Source organism: Crotalus tigris, unplaced genomic scaffold, assembly GCF_016545835.1.
Source record: "Crotalus tigris isolate CLP2741 ecotype Arizona unplaced genomic scaffold, ASM1654583v1 scf7180000017624.2573661763:2888555, whole genome shotgun sequence".
NCBI lineage: Eukaryota > Metazoa > Chordata > Lepidosauria > Squamata > Viperidae > Crotalus > Crotalus tigris.
The window spans coordinates 815,662-826,708 of record NW_024096519.1 but is presented as its reverse complement, the minus strand read 5'-3'; the positions used below and the strand labels follow the sequence as shown (position 1 = coordinate 826,708).

Below are 11,047 nucleotides of genomic sequence, written 5' to 3'. Positions count from 1 at the left end.
AGTTTTATTCTGAGATATTTATCTTCTGCTATTTCCTTTGCTTCAATGTAACTTTTGATGGTGTTTGCAATCTGACTGTAAGTAACTCATACTGAGAACTGGGGAAGAAAGAAATTGACTTTGAAAAGAAATATAACTCAATTTTATTATGCAAGGTTGACATTTACAACATAAGAAGTATAGAATATTCTCTTTTTAAAAAACAATATTTCATCCCACTTTTTTGAATTGCTACCACAGCCCCAAAACAATGAAAAAAATACATGAAAATAAAGAAAAACCAAAAGTCTATTCATTAAAATGAGGAAGAGAAACAAAAGCAAAGTAGAAGTAATAATCCAGTTTTCGTGTGGGAAAAGCCTTAATGGGTTTTTTAAAATGCCTCAAAAGAAACTTTCCAGAAAAAGACTATCCATGAGTACCCCAATGCATATAGTAAGTCATAGTGACTGTGATAGTGAGACAATCTATCAATTATCCTGCTTACAAACTGTTTATGGGCTCATTTAGCTCATCACTTCATGCAGACCAAGGTTCAGAAGCCCGTCTTGATTCCTCTGCTATAGTACAGTGATTTCAACCTGCCAGGTAGATTCAAAAATTGTTAATAGTACTGAAGATAAAGTAAGGTTTTATGATATCTACAGCATAATTGCCAGGCTGGAGAGGTAAAATAACCTAATGCTGCTTTCTGAAATAATCACTTTGTCAGAGCAAGAACACTATCATCAAGTCATATAGAGGATCCAGAAAATATCTGTGGTTGATGGTATCAGAAGCCATTGAGAAATTGAAGATTAGCAAGCATTGAACTTTTGCAGCATGTTGATATTTGAATCCAGACCAAAATTTGTCACAATAATTCTAAGAGACAGAGTTTATGTGACAACATTAAAATATATGTTTTATAATTTACTCATTCCCTCTCCATGCTATATATGCCCATGGTATTATTGTCTTCTCTAATCGTTAGGATAACTTCCAGTTCTTATAATAAGTATTTTTTTCACGTTCTACTACACATTATTGGATAACATTGGAATTGAAGTTCCATGACATCAGAAAATGATTATCCAATTTAAACATGTTTCTTCTACTATTCTACTGATAACAATCCTCCAGGTTGCCTGACAATAAAATAATACATATACTTTAAAAATAAAAAAATTAGTTCAGAATGATGAAATCAATAGCAAGGATACTTACTCTAAAGTCTGCACAAGTTTGTGTAAGTGCAACAGTTCTTTGGCTAATTTAGTCCCAGTCTATTCACTACAGCATTTTTTAACACAACATCATATTTTGCCACCAAATTTCTGCCATCACAAATAAGGATGCAAACTGTTCTCACAGACCTGTTCCATCATCTTTTCCCTCATGTGTGCAATCAGAAAGAAAACAGAGTCCAAAGTGTGCCTAGAGAAATAATAATGTATTTTGTTGGCCAAGAGAGCTATTGAGGATTGTGATGCTCAAAGGTTGTACTGAAAATTATGAGTGGTCTGCACTCAAAGTTTTTAGGTTTTCACAATATTTGTAATATATATATATATTTAAAAATAAGGTTTTTATGTTATTTTTATTTGTATTTTGTTCATTGTTTGTTATATATCAAGACTCTAAGCCACTTGTTGTTATTAGTTGTAAACTCATGTTCCTCCAGGTTTTCCTGTCCTCTAAGCCACTAGAGTCATATATTTGAGATGGTCAGCTATGTAAACAGAATAAAGATATTTGTGTGGGTCTCTGTCTGTCTGTCTGTCTGCCTGCCTGCCCTCCCTCCCTCTCCCTCCCTCCCTCCCTCCCTCCCTCTCTCTCTCTGTGTGTACATGCATGTATGAGTCAGTTTTTGATTCCTGACCAATTCCCTGCAGTTTTCTTGGCAACATTTTAGAAAGTAATTTGCATTGCCCGCTTTCTAGGGCTGAGAGTGAGTGACTGGCTCAAAGTCACCCAGATGGTTTTATGCTTTAGCAGTAGAACTCACAGCATCCCAATTTCTAACCTGTAACCTTGACCATTACACAAAACTGGCTCTCTAAATAAATAAGTAAATAAATAAATGTGTTTCAACTTGCTGTTTTAAGTTTGCCTTTCCTAACTTGATGCCATCAAGATTTCAACTCCTGTTATCCCCAGGCAATCTGCCAATAGACTGATGGAAATGGAAGTTAAAGACATCTGAAAAGCAGCAGGTTTGGAGGGCTGGTGCATACTCTGAAAAATAAACTTATACATTGGGAAGCACCTTTATATTTTCTTTTTCTTCACTTGACAAACAGGTCAATGTTTGGTTTATATCAGATGATGTTTCATGATAATTTTCATCTGAATAAAATTCTGTGCTCTGTGAACTTTTCACCCTCAGTAGGAATGAAAATAAATCTTAAAGCACTGTAGTGGTTTATGGGAAAGTGTTCCTGTGTTGTAACCCAGCAAATCACTACTGATTTGGCTTCAGAGATTGTTACTGTTTTTTAAAAATTAGTAAGAGAATAATGGGGTGACTAAATCAAATATTATTAATGTAAAAGAGAAACTTTCTTTGGGAGGAGTTTCCAACATTGTGTGACAACTTATTATACAATGTTTTACATATCACGCCAGGCTGAAAGAGTGTTATAAAAATTGCTTCTGTGCTCTATATGTCAACCTCCAGCATGAGTATAAAAATAAAAGCCCAGGATTATTTTCTTTACTGGAAAATATTTTTGTTTATCGGTCTAAAAAACAATTTTAGTAAAAGAGCAGTGAACCTAATAGGTAAAGCCCCCAAATTAAAATACTGTAGATTCTCTGCCTAAAAAAACATATTGTTCTCAAAATTAATTTTTGAAATCCTAAATTTAGGATTCTAGAATCACCCATCTTTCTGTGCTAAATGGGTTGGATCCTACAAAGGTTCAGCCAGCTTAATGTTATTTCACTTTGGTTTTAACTGTTGTTTGGACTCTATCAAGAATACCATAGGTTAGAATTAATCATTTGTTGAAAATTACAGGAAATTCAGTCAAGAATACATATCAGCATTGAACCAAATGTTGCTATCGTTGTCATGTAATTTCAGTGGAAATAATAAATAATGGTATCTCATTTTAGTGTTGGATTCATTTTATTAATTTTAGTGTAAAGATCACAAGGTTGGTTTGAGATTTGGAAGCTGAATTAATGGGAAATATTTCTAATGTAGTGTGTTTCATAGTGAGAGTATAAGAGTCTTGCATGTATGAAACTTTTCCCTATATGTTTGATCTGCCCATAATATATGGAATTATTTAACTCTTAAATATTTTTAAAGATTATTTAGATCTTTTGATCTAAAGTCCACGTGACAGATAAAAAGTGCTAAACTGCTAAAAGCACAATCAATATTTAACTGAAGCAAGCCCCAGATATGTCAAAAACAGTGCTCCCGCAATCAGGTGTAGGATTGCTGTTTCAATGAATGATGGTGTCTGCCAATTGTGTGACTTATCTATATAGCAGTTAATATTGAGGATATTCTTATATTTAAGAACAAAACATAATGAGAGAAAAACTGGTTCCCTGGAAATAATTAATATAGTTTGAAAAATGCACATTAATATTAAATGTTGTGAACTTATAACAATGGACCCAAGTAAAGATTAAAATAATTTTAGATGTAATGTCAAAATAAGAATCCAAGTATGGTTTTGGTAAACTGTGCTATATCATTTATTTTTCATAGAAATTAAATTATAAAAGTTGACTCCTCATTCACATGCCCTCAGTATGGGTAAATAGCAAGATGTGCCTGGTGGAGTAATTATACAAATAGTATGATTTAGATTCTGGTGATGAAACATAACTCATAATAGCAGTATTTACATGAAAATATCAGCACACTCATGTTATCAATTTGGCTTTATTATAGTTTGCTGTAGATTCCACTGTCCTCATTGCTTTGAAAACAGAATTACTTTTAGCTATACTTCCCCAATATATAGTAAAGGTAAAGGAGTCCTGGCAGATGTTACTCTGCTAATTGGTGCCAACTAGAGGGGGTGGTACTCCTCTCCGTTTCAAGGCCATTGAATCAGCGCTGTCAGATGACAATTCTGCAATCATATGGCCAACATGACATCACAGAGTGATGTTACCTTCCCACTAAATTGGTACCTATTTATTTGTCTGCTTTTGTCTCGTATTTGCCTGCTTTTGAAATGCTAGGTTGGCAGGAGGTAGGGTGAGGATCAGAGCTCACCCACTTGCACGGTTCTTGGGTCTCAAACAAGCCCAGCATCTTAACTGATGAGCCACCCCAATCAATAGTAATCTAACCAAGATTTCAGCATGTGATATTTATAAAAATTCTTAGCTACTAATCATTGGTCAAAACAGTGCTGAAGGATAGAAGTTGGATGAAAAGAAGAATGCCCAAGGTTGTTTCCTCCCCATTAACCTGCTTCATCATGTGAGAAATCCTTTGAGACTGAGCCACTGTGCATGTGTGTTTTCTTTTTCCCTAAAGGATCAAATGAAAGAAAGCAATTGGCATGCCGTATCTGCTTCCCAGGTTATTCTGGTTTCAAAACCCTGCTGAACTCCTGCTGCCATGTCTTTCCCTTTTACTTTAGAGGCAACATCAGAGTGGAACGGCGGGTGACCCTGTGCACTTGCTTCAAATGAGTGTAAATAGAAGATGATATTACTTGTCTGAATGAAGTGGACTATCCCATGGAGGGGAATAATAGCTGTCGCCTAGCACTGAGTCTCTTTCCCTCTTCTGAAAAAGACGAGAAAGAACTTAAAAGTCAAGGAGACCCCAAGATGAGGGCGAATGTTGATTACTTTAAAGATTAAACTGTTACCCTGGTGAAGTCAGCAAATACTGTTTCTAAGCAGTGATTTCAATGTCTCTTGAGTGCTATGAATCTTAGTGGTGATTAGGAACTAGTGTTTTAAAGATGTAAATACAATTCAATGGGAACTTGCAAATTTTATTTGGTGGTTTTGACAAAAAGAAAATGATACAGAAATAGCATGACACAAATGATTATTTGAAAACTGTATTGATGCAATATACAATGTTACAATACTATTTTACAATATTGTAAAACTCTTCATGTTGCAAAAGAGCAGCACTTTTAATGAACATATTGGCATGATGCATAATGTTCTTTCCATTTCTAGTTAATTGAATTTCCACAAGCAGCAGTAACTACATTAATATTGAGAACTGATGGAATCTAGCTGTTTCTTGGCAAAGTTTGGATTGTTATTTCATTAAGCAACTAGGTAAGTATTAAAGCTCCCCCAGATGGTTTATATATTATAATAATCTTCTTCATAGAAATTCTCACAAAGAAAATAATTATGCATAAACAGATTCTGATCCTCAAGAGCATAGTGTATTTTAACTTGAAATCCCATAATGACTATGACCCTTAACCCTGATGTAACTATTTTCCATCCAGGCTACTTACAGAAAGACACCAAATAACACAAGACAATGCAAAGGTTAACAAAGTTAGTGGATCAAACAAACTTGATACAGACAAAGAACTTTCACATACAGCAAATAAATAAACTTAATCTATCAACTGATCACTGCAAAAGAACCGAGATACTAAATGTTACTAAGCGCACAGATAAGGTTGGTATAATTTAGAATTAATAATATGTAATTTCTTGTAAGAGTTTACAAAGCACAGTTTTTTACATGAAATTTTTAAGAATCACTCTTTTAATGATAATTGAAATGGTTCTAGATGCATATTAGAACAAAATATTCTTTTGAAAACAGATCTTTAATATCATACAACAATTTTGTTTTATTTTATTACAGCTCTTTAAGATATCATATTCACTTTTAAAAATAATTTTCGTTTCTTCCAACTCAGTTTATTATCCCAATGACACTCAGCAGAGTATGTATTAGTTATATTTTGTTACTGAGTTTCAGCAATGCAACCACAAGTCATTTCAATTTCTATGCAGTGTGCTAGTTGTTTATCCAAAATGAATTCTGCTCCTGATGAAGACAAAGATCTTTAATTCTGGTCTAATCAGAAATGTTAACTCTGCTAGGAGATAGATAAACATGCTTTTGTTAAGAACAATTAGTTTATCCCTTTCATTTAAAGTTTTAAAAGCATCTTGAAAAAGATGTTTAAAAAATATATTTGCTGGAATACTAGAAAAATCCACCATGCAGCAAAATATTCATATAGCCCTACTTACATACCCTTTTGGTTGAAATATAGTAATGAAATATAAATAGGGTCATAGGGTATTCTTTTCCTCTAAAAAGTAACGTGTTGTGTGTGTGTGTGTGTGTGTGTGTGTATGTGTGTGTGTATCTTATTTAGAAACCTCCCATCTTGTTGAGAACAGATAGATAAGCTTAGGCTATATACTAAAGGCCTACTGGCCCCTAAAGTAATAATAAAGTGATATATGAATGCAGATATGAAGCCTATAGACAGCTCAAAACAGTAACTGCATTTTTCCATTTTTATTCCCCATTCTTCCTTTGATACAAACCCTTATTTCTAACTACCGCACATCTTAATTTCTTTTTAAATGCTTCAGAAAGATCATGGATGTGGCAGGTTTAACTGATTCACTACAAAAGTACTTCCTTTTTTTTACCCCAAACTATTAACGTTCATATTTGTTAAATGGTTCTATAGTAAAACTTTCCCTAAGTAATTTGTCGTATGCATAGGATTTTTTTTTTTACAATTCACATTTCTTTGCTTTCTCTCTCCACAAACAGTTAGATCCTATGACCTTTCATTCATGTGAAATGTCACCTATAAATACAGAATACATATCCTAGGTTTGTTATCAAAAACTACCAAATTATTTAATGATTCAGTTTATTGCAGCCATTATTATTACCTTATTCAACCCAACAAGAATATATTATTATTGTTGTTGGTCATACAGTCAGCTAGATATTTAGACTGGGTTTGGCATTTTTATCCATCTCTGAGTCCTTCCCAAGGACCTGGAATAGGCAGATCTCATTGTCTGGTGTGTTAAAAATATCATCACAGGATGTAATGTGTTCCAAGTAAAGCTGCCTTTTGCAAGTGATTGATAGTAATTTTGTCAATGCTGTTGGTATTCAAATAATGCACCAGTTGTTTGTGATTGCACCTATTGCTATTGATACTATGTCTAATTTCTTGTGCCACCGTCATTATACTTCTATTTGCAAGTCCTTGTATTTTGTGATTTTTTTTCATTCTCTTCTGTTCTGCTGTGTCCAAATACTGCAAGATCCACTCAGTAGACTTTTTTTGTCTTTTCTTATTAATAATTGTTAAGTCTAAGTGTTATTTGGCATGTGTTTTCTTCTTACAGCAGCTAACTAGATGGTCCACTTTTTCTTCAGCTTCTTTTCAGAGACTGCATTTTTTGTGTGTTCTGGCTTTGTATGCCTTTGTTCTTATGGCTTGGTCTTCTATAGCCAGAATTAGCCTGTCTGTCTCTTTACTCAACTTTCCTGCTCTTAGTCATTGCCAGGTCTTGTTGTTACCTGCTTTGCCTGGTTTTGGTTTTTGTACTGTACTTTGCCTTGCCATGTTTCTTTTCTAGTTTTCATTTGTTCTCTCTTGTAGGCTAGTTTGACCCTCTCCTAAGCCTTCATGGTGTACCTGCTTCAATGCATCTTATTATTATTTGTGGTCTTTAAGTTAGGCTTGACTCTTGGCAACTGCCTGGACAAATCCCTGCAGTTCTCTCGGCAAGAGTTCAGAAGTAGTTTGCCATTGCCTCTTACTTAGAGCTGAAAGAGAGTGATTGGCCAAAGCACCCAGCTGGCTTTGTACCTAAGTCAGGACTAGAACTCATGGTCTCCCAGTTTCTAGCCTGGTGCCTTCCACTGTTACACCAAACTGGCAATCCGATCCAAACTGAAATCATAATTGCCTGATTCTTTACCTTCAGTAGAAGGTTACAAATGTCAGAGAATGAGATATTTTGCCTAAGATGGACACTGACACATAGGAAGACAATACTGAAGAGTGAGGAGAAGATGGGCAAAAAAAATCATACCCCACTTCTTAAAATTACTACACTTATCATGACCAGATGGAATGATGAGAGGTTCATGATGGAATCTTTTTGGGCTGGATTACAACTGGGGGAAACCAAAAGAGCTATCTTCTTAGCAGAAGAATGAAATAGGTCTTACTGTCTTTTCTCTCTCCTTTCTTATACTGTAGAATGGTTAGTATGCAGTCTAATCTCTCAACTCAGATTATGGTGTAGCTCTTGCTCTTTATAGCCTGAGGTTTTGCTTGTTGGCTAGGTGACAGTTGGAGATGACTACTACATGATGATTAGATGTTAAAAAATGAATGTTGGCATAAGATAGATATAATAATATTGACCACAAAAGTGTAGATTTCTCAGTATTTCTGTTTACAGGGAGACCAGAGTTCCTTTGTCACTCCTGTGTACTAGATAAACTTTGACAGCTATAGAGATCATTTCCCTAGCCCACAGCTATTAAAGCAGACCAAAAAAAGTTCTGGATTCAACCAATTTTCACATTTTAATAATACAAAATCTCTTGTTCCAACCTGAAAATTCTTTGAAGATCGAAAAGATGTTATAGCTATTTGAATAATAATTACTAAAGAATTCTTGCCTGTTATGAAATTCAATATTTCCCAGATCTTACATGTCTGTGAATATATGCATAAGCCTGCATACATGCATGCATACAGAGAGAGTTTTAAAACAGACTTCAAGATATCCTGTGTTGTGATTGACTCAACAGGTTACAGCTGTTCTTTGCAATTTTCAAATGATTTTCATTTGGTATGCAGTTTAAAGAAATGAAGCAGAAATAAAACAGCAACTTTTTAATTGCAAATCCATAATAGCAATAGTTGATCATACTGGAAGAATAGTAGAAAAAGGAAGAACAGCTAGCTATGATTACACATTACAATTTAAAATGTAAGTCATTATCTCTATGACTTGCATAGTATATTTTAGGAAAATAATATTAGAAAATGTCATTTAGCAAAGCTCTATAAATTATGGGAAATTGCAAAAGGTAATGTAGATTTTTGTATGGATTACTTTAAAGAAGTAAATTTGTTTTTGTTAGTTGCGAAGTCGTGTCCGACCCATCACGACCCCATGGACAATGTTCCTCCAGGTCTTCCTGTCCTCTACCAACTTCTGGAGTCCATTTAAGCTCACTCCTACTGCTTCAGTGACTCCATCCAGCCACCTCATTCTCTGTCGTCCCATTCTTCTATTGCTCTCAATCTTTCCCAGTATTAGGTTCTTCTCAGTCAGTCTTTCCTTCTCATTAGATGGCCAAAGTATTTGAGTTTCAACTTCAGGATCTGGCCTTCTAAAGAGCAGTCAGGGTTGATCTCTTCTAAGACTGACTGGTTAACCGGTTTGAATGCCTTGCAGTCCAAGGGACTTGCAAGACTCTTCTCCAGCACCATAGTTCAAACACTTCAATTCTTTTGCGTTCAGCTTTCTTATGGTCCAATTTTCACAGCCATACACTGCAACTGGGAAAACCATGGCCTGGACTATACACACTTTTGTTGGCAGGGTGATGTCTCTGCTTTTTAGTATGCTGTCTAGATTTGCCATAGCTTTCCTCCCCAGGAGCAAGCGTCTTTAATTTCTTGGCTGCAGTCCCCATCTGCGGTGATCTTGGAGCCCAGGAAAATAAAATCTGTCACTACCTCCATTTCTTCCCCATCTATTTGCCAGGAATTGAGAGGGCCGGATGCCATGATCTTGGTTTTCTTAATGTTGAGTTTCAAGCCAACTTTTGCACTCTCCTTCTTCACCCGCATCAAGAGAATAGAAACATATAAATTGATGCCCTACTCTGTAGTAGAATTGACCTTGATTGGAGTAGGGGAATGTTTTTATTTTTACCTTATCACAGTGAGAAAAACATTTAGGGTCATCTATATACCCACCTATATAAAATAAAATCTAGAATATAAAGATGAGGTGTGTGCACCTTTTTCCATTTTTGTATATTTTACCCATAATTTCCATCAATTTCTTACTTGCATACATACATACATATACAGTTTCCCAATACATATCTATGAAGTCCTCAACTTATGACCACAGTTATGATCACAATTTCTTTTGCTAAGAGAGACATTTGTTAAGTGAATTTTGCCCCCTTTTACCACCTTTTTTGTCTCACTTGTTAAGTGAATCACTGCATTTGATAAGTTAATAACCTGGTTGTTAAGTGAATCTGGGTTCCCCATTGACTTTGCTTGTTAGGACACAAAAGGAGAGCACATGATCCCAGGACATAAATATGAGTCAGTTGCCAAGCATCTGAATTTTATTCACGTAATTGTGGGGATGCTGTAACGATCATAAGTGTGAAAAATGGTTATAAATTACTTTTTTCAGTACCGTTGTAACTTTGAACGGTCACTAAATGAACTGTTGTAAGTTTAGGATTACCTATACTGACCTTTTTTGTAACATAAACTGTAAAATAATGCATTACAGATAATTCTCAATTTACAACAATTCAATTAGCAATTGTTCAAATTATAGCAGCACTGAAAGAAAGCGATTTGCAACCTGTTTTCACACTTACAACTTTCACAGCATCTGCATGGCCATTTGATTAAAATTCAGGCACTTGGCAACCAGAATATATTTATGACGTGATACTTGCAATGTCCTGGGGTCATGTTAACAATGATATGATTCACTTAACAATTGCAGTGATCAGCTTAACAACCATGGCAAAAAAGGACATAAAATTGGCATGCTCACTTAATAACAGTCTTGCTTAGCAATGGAAATATTGGTCCCAATTGTAGTCATAAGTCAAGGACTAAGTGTGCAACATTTTTAAAATGATGTTATCTCTCCCAGGATATTTATAGCAGTGGTCACAGGCTTCAAATTGAAATATATGACTAGATTATTAATGTTTTTTAATATTGCATGCATGTAAAAAGTGGGAGTGGTTACATTCAACTGAAATGAACATTTTGAAATCAATGATTATTGCTTTGGATACCACTATATACAGCTGATTATCTTCTGA

General features: G+C 34.9%; 1 long non-coding RNA gene across 1 annotated transcript in view; it reads left to right on the top strand.

Moving 5' to 3' along the window:
- Positions 1–1,831: 1,831 nt before the first annotated feature.
- The window catches only part of LOC120303191, a 51,917-nt gene continuing 42,701 nt past the window's right edge, over positions 1,832–11,047 (top strand). Inside the window, exon 1 of the long non-coding RNA XR_005555371.1 lies at positions 1,832–5,617. This is a non-coding gene — a long non-coding RNA (uncharacterized LOC120303191). The remainder of the gene's footprint in view (positions 5,618–11,047) is intronic.